The sequence below is a fragment of the Ammospiza caudacuta genome, chromosome 7 (assembly GCF_027887145.1).
Source record: "Ammospiza caudacuta isolate bAmmCau1 chromosome 7, bAmmCau1.pri, whole genome shotgun sequence".
NCBI classification, from domain to species: Eukaryota; Metazoa; Chordata; class Aves; order Passeriformes; family Passerellidae; genus Ammospiza; species Ammospiza caudacuta.
In genome coordinates this window covers 37,820,784-37,835,293 of record NC_080599.1, presented here as the reverse complement: position 1 = coordinate 37,835,293, position 14,510 = coordinate 37,820,784, and the positions used below count along the sequence as shown (strand labels likewise).

The 14,510-nt window shown below is 42.2% G+C and overlaps 1 protein-coding gene across 4 annotated transcripts in view; it reads right to left on the bottom strand.

Annotated features, from left to right (window-relative positions):
• PTPRF (protein tyrosine phosphatase receptor type F) overlaps positions 1 to 14,510 on the bottom strand; it is a 374,412-nt gene that overhangs the window by 274,324 nt on the left and 85,578 nt on the right. For all 4 annotated transcript variants that reach the window (XM_058808942.1, XM_058808943.1, XM_058808944.1 and 1 more), the window contains exon 2: positions 11,149 to 11,229. The gene's annotated coding sequence lies outside the window, so the exon portion shown is untranslated. The remainder of the gene's footprint in view (positions 1 to 11,148; positions 11,230 to 14,510) is intronic.

Below are 14,510 nucleotides of genomic sequence, written 5' to 3'. Positions count from 1 at the left end.
AATGGGGTATTTTGGGTTCTGGGGTGGGTCTTGTTCTTGTTGTTTTCCCCATCCCCTTTCCCTAAAGTAAAATAAACTCTGAACCATGCTTTCAGGAAAAGGTAAACTTAGCCATAAGAGTAATTCACTTCTTTCTCTGGAACTTCAGTAACATTCAGGGTTTTTACTCAATATGTAAGATATCCAGAGCTCTGAAGATACAACCCATGGGCAATGCTCATCCACAATCAGCACCTCAGGTGTTTGCCAAGTCTGGGGACCACACCATCACCAAGCCTACACTTTTGTTTAAATTACTTTCATCTCATTTGCATTCCCTCTTTATATCTGAAGGAACAGACATAGCTTTAGGTCTTCCTGCAAAAAGTTCCTGCTGTAGCACTACAGAATTAAGGACAAAAGAATACCAACTGAGTTCAACAGGACAGTATCTGTCCTACTTACAATTCTCAGGAGGAAGCCAGGGATGTACTCGGGGAATGGAGCTGTCCACTCCCACCTTATCTGTGGACTGTGGTTTTAACCTTGAGCCTATATTTAAATTGAGGGCTCATATTAAGCAGCAATGGGCATTCCCAACCTCAGGACATCAGTGTCCTCAGCAGCAGAAGGTACAGCACATCTGTGTTCATTACCAGGTGTGCTTTAATTACTGCTATTACCAGCAGCCAGGGAAGGGCTGCAAGGCAGCTACTCTTCAAAGAGAAAAGGCAGAGCAGGGCAGCAGAGATTACCCCAGCAACTGTAAATACTTTGCCATCTGCAGAGTCACTGGAATTAACTAACAATTTTATAAATGCTCATTTATTCCCTGGCCACACCATGCACACAGGCACCTATGCTGACCATATTGCTATGGAATCCTCAGCATCTGCGCACCTGCCTGATCCATGGGCCACACAAAGTAAATACAAAGAAATGTAAGCAGAGGCACACTCATGGGTGGAGCAAAGGCTCATCTATACATAAAAACAAACACTACTTCAACCAACTGTTATTTTTATCCATATGTAAACAGAATCACATAGAGAAAGTAAATCTTGCTTGCTCTTGCTCTAAGACTACAAGAAGAGAATTATGTAGTATGGAGAAGGAAAGTGAATTCTTTAAGAGCCAAGCTGAAAATCCAAGCCCTGGACAGAAGCTGGGCTGAAGCACACTGGAGTGCAAGACACTCAGCCACAGAAAGGGCTCCTGCAGAGACAATGATTTCCAATCAATTAGGCCATTGTATAGTGGATACAGCTGCTCTGATGCCAGGAAGCAGTAGAGGGCTTGGAATCAACACCAGATCTCTAGGCAGTGCTAGGGACTGCACTGAAAATGCACATGGCTTTGAAGGAAAAAAAGAGAAATTCTACAGTACGGTACCAAGATCAACAAATTAAGTGGGAAAAGGTCAGGGTGATGCAGCATTTTGGAAAAAATCCCACTTTAGGCTCTATCCTGGGCATGGACCAAAAGGCAGTAATGCCAAGTGCTGTCTGCCAGGCCAGGAGATGCAAGAAGACCCTTCCCTACTCCCTGTGCATGGGGGCAGCAGGAAGCTGCAGCCAGCAGGGGCTGGGGAAGAAGGTGCCATGGCCAGGGCAGCTCCAGGGACATCCAGAGGGGTGAGAGCTCCTGGACCCTTAAGGGAAGCATTGCTTTTGCTGCCAAAATTAGCATGTGTTGGAAAACAGATTCAGAGACTCTCTCCTGTTTCTCAGCACGGATCAGGGATTTTTCTCTTCACTGGACACATGACTTGCTCTGATCTGACTCAGCTTTTGGAAGACAGTAAAAAGCCCTGACTTCCAAACAAGAAAGTTTAACAGATCTTCTGTGCTTCAAAGCAGGTGGGTTAAACTACAAAGAATTATTCATTCTCCATAGTTACTGGCCACTGCCATTCCTTTAACAGCGGGATACCCATCTAACACACACAGACATCAATATACATTAATTTAATCCACAGGTCCCTCTGCCCCTGGATAAAAGACCAACTTTAACCCTATGCTACTGCTGGAAGGACAAGAAAAGCTCTGGAGCAACAATGGAAAGAACTTGTTTCTCCACCTGGAGGTACCCATAATTAGGAAGTGATGGATGTCGCTAGTAAAAGTGAGTGATGTTTTTCAGGAGGTCTCTCATCTGTAACTGCACTGTTTTCAGATAAAATAACCCTTTCTGTCAGGCAGTGTCAGAAATGTCTACAGCCGATCAGTCACTGCTATCCAGAAAAAAATACGACATTTTTGTCATACCATCTGTAGTGTACATTGTATCAGCCCTTCCTCATAGTGTGCCTCATCAGTCAGGGTCTCCACCCTGGCAACATTAATAATTGGTGCTCCTGAGATAAACAGATAAATGGAAATTTTCAAAAACTTCAATCCCATTGCACGTGTTACAGAACTCCTTTTGAACAAAACACCTTTTACAAGAGCATAAAATCATACTTGCCATCTGGAGCTAATGACTATCAAGTAAAACTCAGGAGGAAGACCTGCTCACCACTCCTGCATGCTGGCCTACAAAGCAGAACCACCACAAGTAATAGCTTGGAAGGAAGTCAACAAGATAAGCAGGATCATTTCCAACTCGGACACCATAAAATTTCACACTGTAACAACTTCATTTACAAGACTTTGACAAACATTAAACAAGGAGAACAAGTATCTAACACAATTAACCGAGATTACACATATGGCCTAAAGTCTCTGTGCCACTGTGCAAGTGCCAGGAGAGACCGTCCCAACAGGGAAAATGGGGCAGCTCTGTAACTACGTGACCCTACAGACTTTCTCAGTATCACAGAAATAAATCCTGGACTGCCACAGCTCTGAACAAAGTGGCCTTGTCAGCTTTACAGCACCGCTTCAAAATCCAAACAAAACCCCATCAACATGATTAAGGAAATGGGATAGATGAGCTACACAGACCCTAAGTCTTTGGGAATTCTTTTGTGATCCTTGTCAAGCAGCCTGTCAAGTTATGTTTTTAACTGATTCAATCAGACCTTGAGAGAAAACTTAAGTGTCAATTTCTCAATATTCTAATAATTGCATAGAATTCTTACTAAGGTTCATGCAACAAATGACCATTCTGATAACAACACACTTTCTTTTCTACAGGTCACCTTACAAAATTAGAGGGAGGTTGAGAGTTAACGTTTCATTACCTAAAAAACCATTCTTGATCTTTAAACACAGCCAGTGTATATTAATATTTAACCACTGCATGCTAGAGATTACATATCACTATTACAAGCTCATAGCTGTTACTTTTGCAAAACACTAAGAAAAAAATAGATGCTGATGTCACTGATCACATGTTTTCTATTTATTGTGATGGGAAATAATCAGCTTCTCTGATTAGGCACATGTTTATTATATTATAAGGCAACAACTTCCTTCAAGCACCCAATCCAATCCACGTGCTTGACACAAACGTTTCTTAAAGGCTTGAAGGAATTTAAACACCTGTGCCCTAGAAAATACACTGGTGCTTCTAACAAAGAAAATGCTGAAGTATAGAAGAAATTTAAACATTTGATTACATTGTTTCCTCTTGACATCTGATTGACAAAACAAACATTTTTACATTATTAAGAGACATTAAGGGAAGCAATCCCAGTAGTATCTGGCCCTTCTGAACCACTGGTTACCCGGAGAAGCACTACCTGAGACACTGTATCATTCAAAATTTTCATTCTCTAAAGATAAGGAGGAAGGAAATAGCTTATTAAAACTCTGAATAAAGCAAGTCGGAAAGGTCCTCGGCATGTCCAAACCCATGCTCAAAACAGGAGCAACTCTGAAGTCAGACTGTGCTGTCCAGAGCCTTGCCCAGCTTATTTCTGAATACATTCTAAAATGGAAGCACTACGAGCTCTCTGGACTCCTGCTCAGTGCTCTTTCCCACTGAAGATGAGCTGCAGAACTTTCCTTGCTGCACCCCATGCACTTTCCCTCTTTTCCTTTCTGGGCTCCCTCTGGATAACCTGGATACTGCCATCACCCCATCCACCTGCCCAGGGGTGGGGGACCGTGCTCAGACCCTCCCTCCCCCATGCCTGGGAGGCACTGCTCCCCTGGACCCCACTCACACATCTCCTGCTCAGTCCCCAGCCACCCCCTGTCTTCCGCCTGATTCACCTGGTTTTGGCACCTTGCTTGACTTGCCTTCCTCATTCTTGTGACCAGCAGTGGGAGTCAAGCTTCCCCATGAACTAGGGCCACCTCTTGTCCATCCCTTGGCTGAGATGGCAGCTGACCACTTGGTCTCCTCACCCACAGGCTGAGGGTCAACAACACCCACTTCTCATCCCAGTCCTCAGCCTGGAGCCAGCCCACACTCCCTGATGCACCATCCTTGCAGCTGGACACAGCACCACAGCAGCACCTTTACCTTTAATTACAGTCCTGGGCATCCACTCCAGACACAGCCTGTCCTTCCTGCAGCTGTCAGCTTGTGCACGGGTGGTGATCCAGTGCCTGTCCCAAAGCAGTCTTCCTGTGCTGTGCAGCCCTGCCACGTCCTCACCACTTTGTATTTCCTCATTTCAACTCATTAAGTTGTAAGCTGCAGATTTCCACATGCCTTTTCAATCTACCATAGCCATTTAACTGTGAACTATGCTTCGCCGTGCTTGAGCACCTCTCAGTCTGGACTTACTTGCAGATTTAGTTAGTATTCCCTTGTCCACACCAGCAAAGAGAACAGCAAATAAAGCTCAGCCCAAGACAAACATGGGTGTATTCACATGCCTCATGCCATCTCCCTTCTTCCCCTTATTTTTATGGTCAATTATGGGTAACTACACTTTAAACATGGTCCTTATACAATTATTTATCATATTATTAGATACATATCTTTCCTTATTCCAGAGAAATGGCACGAAGTTTTATCAGAAACTACTGAAGTCAAGCTAACATCACAGGACTCAGGTACTGATATCCCTGAGTCCTTATTTTCTTATCCTCCAGATTCCTAGAAACTGATTAAAAATTTTGTTCCAATTCTCTAAGCACTGCAGTTAGACTAACTAGTCTGTAATTCCCTGGATCTCCCTTTTTCAAACTGAGGTAATGCTATTGCCCTTTTCAGTCCTTCAGGACCTCTCCTAGCCTTCCCAATTTCTAAAAGATAATTGTAAATGGTTCAAAGGTTGCTTGGCTAGTTGCTGATGTACCCTAGGGCAAATTTCATCAGGCTCTGCCTATTTGAATACACATATCTTATCTCCTTTTTCTGATCTCTCCTTTTTCTACTCTGCACTTTACTCCTATCACCTTGTTTAAATTAATTTAATGTGAAGACACACTCATGCAATACAATAACTACATTATATCCATTTAATATTTTATCTTTCAGCTAAAACATTAGTAAAATATACCAACTTCACATTCATGTACTGTAACTATGGCCTTTTGGAGATACAGAAGAACATTTAGGAAGATTGGTCTGAGCTGGACTGAAGATTGCAAATGGTTTAGAGCAATCCTCAAGCTGGGGTGTCTGAAGGGAAAACACTAAGAAACGTCAATAAACTCTTTGTCTGTGCAGGAAGATTTAAACAGAAATTTTAACTGCATTTTAGAAAGGACTCTATCAATTACTAAGTCAGCCTGGTTTGGTTTTATAAGTTAAAAGAAAGAAAAATAATCCAACACTTCCCCAGTAGATAAAACATTTGATAATCAAATGCACAATTTCCTGTTGCTTGCCCAAGTTATCCAGCACTGATCATTGCCAGGGGTATGTACTGAACAGACTGACCACTGGTCCAAGCCAGCACAGCAAGTCCCACTCCTCCATGAACACAGAGAGGTATCTTGAAGCACATTCAATTTTGATGCATCCACCTGTTCTAGCCATAATTCACCTTTCATCAGCTGCAAATTACCATCCTCATGGCTGAGACGTGGCAAGACATCATGGGATCACTGCTAGTCTGCTTCTATGCTAAGCAAAACAGACAGCCTTAGATCATCCTCTGTGATTTCTATTTTGTTTTTCAGCAAAATGAACTAGACATGGTTGCGTGCACATTTCAGCTGAAGCACAGTTACTTCTTAAACTGCTTCATTTCCATCCTCAAAGACACATCAAGGCTCTGTTCTGTGATCCCCCAGGCAGAAGATGCAATGTTAATGGAGATTCTGGCTGTCACTTTTAAAAGCAGTTAGTGATTTGAATGCCTCAATTTCTTGTGTACCCAACTTAAAATATTTTACAAGGTCCAATTTTCAAGAAATTGAAAAATTTCTGGACTCAAAAACTGCTGGGCAGAGGTTCCCACCCCACTTGGTGGGGTTTAAATCCAGAACCCATTTTACCTGGTATTTCTACAGAAAATCCTTTTGCAAAACGAAAGCCCTAGTACTAGTCAAAAGAAGGAAAAAAATAATTTTCTTTTGCCAGCTGCGATGAAAATGCAACAAATCCATGCATTCTTCCAGTTACACAAAATACAGCAGCCTACCCTTGAATATGAATCCGTGAGTATTTTCTTCCAGAGTGATGCACTGAAAACCTTCTCTCACAAAATACTATAATCAGCTTTCAGTGAAACCTACTTTACTGGACATAATATAAAGCTTGATTTCCAACACTGTCAGGACAGAGAACCCACCCCATATTTTCAATCCATATATTGCTGGTACTTGTTCCTACTGCAAATGCCACCATCAGTAATCCCTGTCTTGCTGCCTGCCTCCCCTGAAAAACAGATTATAATTAGCAGAATCCCTGGATCTCATCCCTGAGTTAATATGAATAAAAACAAGGTACAAATAGAGAGAACAGTCAGAACAGTAAAATACTGGTAGTCTCTGCTGCTGTTCCTTATTCCACTAGTGGAAAAATTCAGACTCTATTTTAGTCAGAGGAGCTTGGTGTCATGCAATTGTTCAGTCACAGCTCAGCAAACCTCATTATTTCAGGTCTCTTTAGAAATCCCGAGTTTTGCCCAGAGTAGGTTGGGATGTGTACCCGCCTGCTGTGCACTGTGCCCCAGGAATGGCACAGCCCTGGGAGCTGGCACAGGCACCGGGAACCCCAGCACAGTCACAACTCCCTGCTTTTGAATCCATCACCCCGCTGGGCTCTGCTTCAAACCCACAGTTTAACCAATACTGGCGGGTTTCAGCCAAGCCTATGCTGATAGTAGACAGAACGAAACCAAGTTAATTAGAGTTAAATGTAGCCTCAAAGGAGATCTCAGCACCAAAACTCCTTATGCACATTAACTTATATAGCATGTATTTTTAATGAGTTCAGCACTTGTCTCGAGTTTAGGAAACACACACGTGGGGTGGCAGCTATTCAAAGCCGTTGCACCAGAGCGTGAGCAAGTGCTGACTCTGCAAGATGACAAGGTTATGTTGCCAGTTATGGAGATTCTACCTTTATTGCACAACCCTCAGATACCTAAATTTAAATTAAACAGGTGAAGTGACAACAAAAAGCCACCTACCAATATACTCACAGTAAAATACAAAAAGGAAATGAAAAAGACCAAAGGGCTAAAGCTCATGCTCAATTCTGCAAATATGGTTAAATCTTGTAACATCCCCAGCATCTCCTGAGCCTTTTTTTCATAAATAAACGTCTGAAAATATGTATCCCTGTAGACAGCTAAAGCAAACACCTTCAAAGCAGAAGGGAATTTTACAAGTGCAAATTTGGAGCTTTAAACCCCACCCTTCCATCTCCACATGCATTCTCCAACACTCATGTGAAGCCAGGTATAAGGCCAGTAGTTGCACCCTTTGCACTGTAATACATTAAAGCAATCTACTTATTTGTGAGATAAAACAACTTGCAAAGACTGTTAAGTCCAAAAAATACATAGTCATATATAAATAAGGCTGAATTATGCCAACAAATTCTGCCAATGCCCTTTTGAGCCTATCATTTAAGTATAGCCAGAAACCCTGTTCACTGGATTATGATGAAAAGTAAGGGGTAACTCACTGTTTTGCATTAATTATAAGTATGTTCTGGCCAATATGGCATTAACACACAATTAAATCACTTTGATTAAATCACTACTTTCTGTAGAAATATGTAACCTCTATTACAGAAAATAATCCTTCAATCAGAATATGGTATCATACCACATTTTCCAAAATGTAAATAAACTAAAGAATAAAAGTGTTTTAAGTATTGTAAGAGGACAATGTGACCCAATGACAACATTTTTACTTTCAAGTAAGAATGAAAAAGACTAATCATGTAGAAGGCTCAGTTTCAACTGCAACTCCAGGGGTAATGCTGCTTGTATAAAAAACCCCCTAACCATGATCACATAGATATTACAGTATCTCCCTAGCAACAGCCAGTTCAAATGAAAAATCTAAACTTTGTTTTTCTTTTAATCTTTTCAGGAATTACTCACTTTAATACATTCCTTAACTTCACTACTGTAACATTCAAATGGATAGGTACTTTTGTATATCCCTGAAAATGCAACCACACAACAATTTTAGTTTAAATGAATGACAAAATACTGCTTCAGGACAGAGTGCCGTCTCTAAACTCCTGAAAACTTAATCTGTATTCTGCTAATCTAGGCTACAGTTTATCTTCAGGGGTTCTCCTGTAACATCATTCCTCAATGCTTTGGATTCAGCCTGATTCGATTGAAAAGGCTTCCTTTTCTTTTTTCTCCCATTCATCCACTTTGTTCCCAGGCTCTCTGTCCCCTCTCCCCAAATCATTATTAAGGAAATTATTTTAAAAGAAAACCCTACAGATAAACCATGACCTAGAACAGGGAGATTCTGCCCAATTTATGTTCCAGAAAGTTGATTTACCTTAAACGATATTATTGAATGCCATTCAAACTGTACTTTCAGCCACATTTTCATTGACTGAGTCTGTCATCTTTTCTTTCCTAAAACCTGAGTTTACTTTAAGAATGACAGAAGACCTTCTCAGGGCCAGCTGAAAGCATTCATAACTGCACACACCAGGAAAGAAGTGCTATAAAACTGAGAAGCCCTCGAGGACAGCTGTTTTGCTGAGGAGTTGCATGGCCAAGCTGCCACCTAGGCTCCCGTGTAATGTCACTTCTCCTGGTTCAGTTCTGTCACCACACAGTGCCCTCCCAGGGGGGTGGCCATCTCCAAACTAAGCTCCAGGATGCTTCCAAACACAATACAAAACAAAATGCAGATGATTAATTAAGAAATGCAAACTTGACAGATGCTACCATACTTCAGACACTGTCCAGGTCTGCAGCTCACCAAGCCTGCCCATCTCTGGGATATGCTCAGCCCTGCTGCCCCTGGCTTCATGCTGACAGCTCCATGGTTCAGGTGAGCCTGCAAGGAACTGGTGGGCAACAGGGAGTCTGACCTGTCTGCACCTCTGCATCCTCAGCACTGTTCATGGCACATCTCTGAGCTAAGGGAGAAGGGGGTCCAGTATTCAAACTCTGCTCTTCAGTGGGCACAGAGCCCAGAGCCTTCCTGCTCACCTCCTGCCTGCACCCAAATGCAATCACACCAACCAGGACTCACCTCTGAGGAAAACCAAGCATGCCATACACCACAGCAACACACCCTTCCCTGCCCTGCTGCTGTGAAACACAAGGTTTCTGAAAGCAGCCCTCCCATTGTGCTGTCTCTGTGTAACCTCTCAGGCAGCACATGCCAAACCCTGAGCACCATCTCCAACTGCACCTGCCCAGCCCAGCCCAGCCCAGGTGCTGGCAGGATCTCCGCCACAAGGCTCTGAGCCCAAAGGCCCTGGAGCAGCTTCTCCCCACCCCAGGACCACATCAGGAGTGCTTTAAAACACACACACACAGACATTCCTACCATTTGTGCTTCCATCTCCACTTAGGCAGCAACACCAGTTCTGATGCTAGAGAAATCTTGCTTGTTTCAAGCATCAGCATCTTAGCTAATGAATTTTTGCTGCTCTTCTACACTCAACAAATACTAGGCTGAGTGACATATAGGCTAATTGACTGTTAAGGTCACTGGCCAGCTCTTTAATTTTATTTAGTACACTTTGAGACAGTTCATGAGTCATTAGGGCCTTATTCTTGAGGACACAAGGACATGTAATACAGGCTAATAAAGAGCATAAATGTGATCTAGCATGTGTATTTTACAGATTGTGAAATTAGAAAGATAGCATTAAATATTTCTTTGCAATGTTTGTTATATTTTTAATAACTGATGATTTTAACAAACATAAAAATATTTGTCAGAGTCTGCTGGTGTATTTCTAACTTGTAACACTGCTGTAACTCTAAGAAAATTCTTTGAGTAGTAAAAGTCACATTTTAAATACCATCTTGAAGAGAAAAAAAGGCTCAAGGGAGACCAAACTTAAAAAATTCCTTACTTAAAAGGGGGAAAAGAGACATTTTTCAATCTCTTATTCATGATATTTGATTTTATGATCTAAATTGTAATTCAGAGCACACATGTGTCAGGAACTTTGCAATACTTTTGAAAGGGATCAGCATCGCTAATCAGACACTGAAATCCAATTTCTGGGAGAATCTGGGAGCTCAAACTTGCACATTTTAGCTGGCTTGGAAAGATCTTTGAAAAATAAAGTTAAACAGTAATTATACATAAGTGTGCTTGAGAAACTTTACACCTGTCTTGACATGAATCAAATCTTTGCATGGATGATGAAATTCTTGGCATTGCTTTAGGTGATTGGGATGGCATTAGCTTAGGCAAGGTAAGAATTCAACAGCCACAAGCCTAGACAGGTAGGATAAAGGAGTTACTGTCTCAAAAAGGCACAGCAGCTTATCTGTGGAAGTCTAAACATGCTAATCATTTAACATAAACAGATCTGCTGATATTTATAGAAAGGAATTTCAACTCATAAGTAACAATGTTAAAAAAAGGACACCAGTATTCCCTAATCATATTTTCCACAGGTCCTCCCAGCCCCTTGCAGATTATTGCTACTAAAACTCAGACAAGGGAAGGGAAAAGAAAAAAACAAAGTAAAAAGAGGAAGAAAGAAAAAGAGCCAGAGATAGGTAGCTGGGTATGGGACCAGGACAACAATGAACTTGTTGGCAATCAGGGTTTAACTGCTGGCTATGCTACAAGACTCCTGCAACCTTTGTCTCCCTCTGCCTCAGTTCCCAGTCTGTAAAACCAAGTGATAATATTTCCTTACCTCACAGGAACGTTCTCAGAATAAATCCATAAAGGCCTGGAAGACACTGAGACACCACTGTGACAGAGGCCATAAAAATACCTAGGGGAAAAGCAAACAACATAAGAGTAAGTGTCAGAAGTGACCAAAACTGCAGAGACATTCACAGATTAAAGGTACAGCAAAAATTAAAACTTTGCTTAATGACATGAATTCTTCACCCTGGAGAAGAAGCAGTTCAGCTCAGCACAGATTCCCATACAGCACTTTAAAAACCATGACAGCAAGGGACAATTCCCCCTTTCTCCTTGCACATGACACAATCATGATAATCCACCACCAGATGCAAGCAGGAAAGATGTTTACACATCATTAGCTTAGCCCTCCACGGCAGGTATCACATCCAAGGACCCCAGTCACAGCAACAGAGCCCACAGCAACAGTGCTCTTCCTCAGCCTCCACATCCAATTCTAACTGCAGAGCTGAGCTCCTCCAGTAGTTAAAAAACTTTCAGCCTAACACTTATTCCTGAACAGCTTTTATCCATTTGTTTTCATGCCAACATTGATCCAGCAGCTTACACAGCTTTTCCCTATCCCTCACATTTATTTCCCTGACAATAAAAAATTAATTACACCACCTCCCTGTCAGGGCTCATTTTCCCACCCAAATCAAGCAAGTTCTTATCACCCCACATCAGCACCTTCTGCCCAACCCCATCCTTGTGGTCCACTGTCACCTTGCAACTGCCCCAACATGTGTTTCTCCAGCATTTTCAGCTGGGAACCCTCTCCATCCCAACCAGTGCAGAGCAGAAGCTTCTCTCCTAATGCCTTATGAGGTTATGACCTGGCATGGCATCACCAAGGAGCTGGGTCCCACTTCGACTGCTCTGCGTCTCAAGGTCTTTCTCAAAGACACCCTGACCTTGCACAGCACTGACCATGGCTCCTACCTGTCTCACCTCTGAGCCCTCAGGACACTGCTCTGTGGTGCCAGGGACATCACAGGGATCCTGCATGGTCTTAAAACCTAAATCCCATCTTCAGTGTCAGCTCAACCCACAGCTGATGGCTTGAGCTCAACTCCAGCGCTAAGCATATTTTAACATGAGCCAAATGACTACAGCCCTCAGAAGGATAAGTGATTCAAAATTATGCAAATGCACAGAATACATTATTTAGTCTTTATCATTTACAAAGTACGCATTTTGTAAACAGTTTCAGCCCTCTTATGGAGAGTGTGATAGTGCCCTGAAATTTGGATGTCTGAGGTTGCTGCATCATGCACTGATCGTCACAGTCCTGGTGGGAGAGGGGCTGCTCCAATTCTGAGGTGAGACATGAGGCTTGAAAAGCCTGCCTGCCCAGTGTCCCCTGTGCTCAGAAACACCTCCACCTGCCCCCTCATACACACAACCCCTTAGAGATCCTCTCTCATCCCCCTCAACAACTCAGCTGACCAGGACAACAAAAATACCCCCATTTTTTTCCATTTCTGAGAGGAGAGGGCAGTTCCTTTCCTCCTGGCACTTTGTGTGGAACCAGCTCAGGAGCTGCTCAGAAAAGCACTGGAGCTGGCAGGAGGGGAACAGCAACCTCCCCCCTCTTGCTGGCAGTTTGCCCCCAGATCAGACTGGGATGTATTGGAAACCTCAGCCCAGGGAACCAGAATACACTCACCTTACCAAGGACTCGGATCCATTTAAAACTGTGCTCTAATAACCTTCACAAATAAATATATTATGCAATTTATGTTATGCAGCATTGACTTCAATGACTCTGTAGCAGTGCTTACACTACTATATTTACTTCTGGCACACACTGGCAGCCTTCACTGTAATTATTCTGAGCGTGCTCCTGTTCTAAACCCGGAGGTCTTACCCTGCCAATATCTATGCACAATGCTCCTCAGTATGTTTTCCATAACTTTGACCACACTGTCCTTCTTTCTTCTATCCCTGCAAACTCCTGTATCTAGAACATGTCATGAGTTTTCCTCCTTTCACAATTTTATACCCCAGCATCTCTCCCTCAGTATCAGATCACCAGCTTCCACCTTCAGCTGTCTCACAGTGCTGATCTCCATCCCTCAGGAGAGAATTTTAGACAAACACCCTGGCACCTCCTGCCAGGCTCCCTGAAATTTGAAGAAAGCCCTCTTTTAGGCATGTACACACCCAACCTTGATGCCCATGGCACAGATCAGCATACCAAATAAACAGAAAAGAGATGGTACAGATTTTTTTTTTCTCCCTTCTCCCCAGACTAACAGGATGACCATTTCAGTACTGGCTCTTTCCACTCACTTTATCAGCCTTTGCTGCAGGAATGGCAGTTGCATCTGAGTGGAATCCATCCAGCAGGAAGTGGTTTGTTAATTCCCAGGACACATTGCATGCAGAGAAGGATACTTAAGCTACTTAAAAAGCAACCCTTTATTAAATGCATAAAAATGCTTGAAATTTCTGTAAGCCAACACTTTAAATTAATGACTTCATTTAAATATATCAGTCTCTGCTGCTAATTGTTACATTGCTTTTTATGTATTCTTTTAAATGTACTCCTTGGAAACCCCATAGAATTTGCTATAGTTCTAACACACAGTTAGAGTCATTCATGGTACACATTCATGTATTTCACTAGAAACTTCTTTCTCCCAAAAGCTTAAGTAGCTTTTTGCATGTGTGTAACAGGGGTAGTTCAAGTCAACTATTCTCAGCTACACCACAGTGACATTACTGCTAGAATAGGAAGTGGAAACATGTCACTTAAAAAAAAAATAAAATAAACAACCAAAACAAAACGAAAAAAAAAAAACAAAAAAACCCCAAACAACCTATTCTACATTGAAAATATTAACATGGAGCAAAGAATTTTAAGATTAAGAGGTTAGAAAATATTCTCTGTCATATTAAGCAGTGTTTAATAAGCAATTGAGGATTCCTGGAAATCCCTGCCACAAGTGGATCTGTGCACACCGAAGTGATCATTTCTGCTCTGAATTTCTTTGTGTCTATTCATCTGACAGATGTATTCAAAATTTAAGACTGATTCAGTTTTGGATGTCTTAACTGACTTTATAAAGGAGATGTTCTGCTTATACAGGGAAGGGGTATATAAACATTAGGTACTTGATGCTGAGGATTAAACAGGAACAAAAAAGATTAATCAGCAGTGACAAAAGTGGTGATGGCAGTTCACCGAAGACAGCCTCCTCTGTGCAGCACGCTGCAGTCTCCATCTGCTAATTTAGGCTGCTGGAGGCCTTGAGTGACGAAAGAGAGACCACACCAACAGGATTTCAGCACAGTGAATTACATACAGCTTCTCCACTCCTACAAGTTAAACTCAAGGCCATCAGGAGCAGTGGGGAGGCTGCC